General features: G+C 27.2%; 1 long non-coding RNA gene across 1 annotated transcript in view; it reads left to right on the forward strand.

The window, feature by feature from the left end:
• The window catches only part of LOC111086419, a 6,510-nt gene extending 6,141 nt beyond the window's left edge, over positions 1–369 (forward strand). Inside the window, exon 3 of the long non-coding RNA XR_002611135.1 lies at positions 47–369. This is a non-coding gene — a long non-coding RNA (uncharacterized LOC111086419). The remainder of the gene's footprint in view (positions 1–46) is intronic.
• The last annotated feature ends 377 nt before the right edge of the window (positions 370–746 follow it).

Raw genomic sequence — 746 nt, forward strand, 5'->3', positions numbered from 1 at the left:
AATGCCCAACTTCTCATGATTAATGTAAGTAAGAAAAAAAGCACAGGTAAGGTATAGAAATGTGTTGCAATTCCTACAACAAAAAAAAGAAAGGGAACTAGTGTGTGATACATGCAAAGAAATAGCTAGTACAAAAATGAAAATGGTTTTTGTTATTTACATGTGCACAACACAATTTCTAAACCAGTTGTCATACTGAATACATGAGGCTACTGGATTGCAAGATGTCGCATTATCTGCTGAATTCTTAGAATATATAAAATTTTAAAATTATGTTGATGAAAATTCCATTGGTCAAACTAGGGTAATTATTTTTACTTGGACAAACAACAGAATATTTTTCAAAAAGTATCATTAAAATAAATTATATACATACCTACTTCATATTTTAATTTGCTCTAAATATTTTTATTAGAAAGAAAATAGAATTATTAGAATTGGCCACCAAATATTAATATTAAAAGTACACAACTATTATTTCAGTATATACTTTTCAGAAGTTTTATCAATAATATTGGACATAATAGTAGTACATTTAAACATAAAAAAAAAATGTGTATAGGGACTTGAACTGTTGCACTCATGCTGTAGTGTAATTTTTAAATTACAAAGTTAGTTTGTATATGTGTTGATATGAGAGATGAAGATAGATTGATTAAATAAAAATGATTAGAATATTTATTTTGTAGTTGAATCTATCATAGAATCAGATCTTAACCCTCATCAGCACACCTGGGGTCCACATG

Source organism: Limulus polyphemus, unplaced genomic scaffold (genome assembly GCF_000517525.1).
Source record: "Limulus polyphemus unplaced genomic scaffold, Limulus_polyphemus-2.1.2 Scaffold1082, whole genome shotgun sequence".
NCBI classification, from domain to species: domain Eukaryota; kingdom Metazoa; phylum Arthropoda; class Merostomata; order Xiphosura; family Limulidae; genus Limulus; species Limulus polyphemus.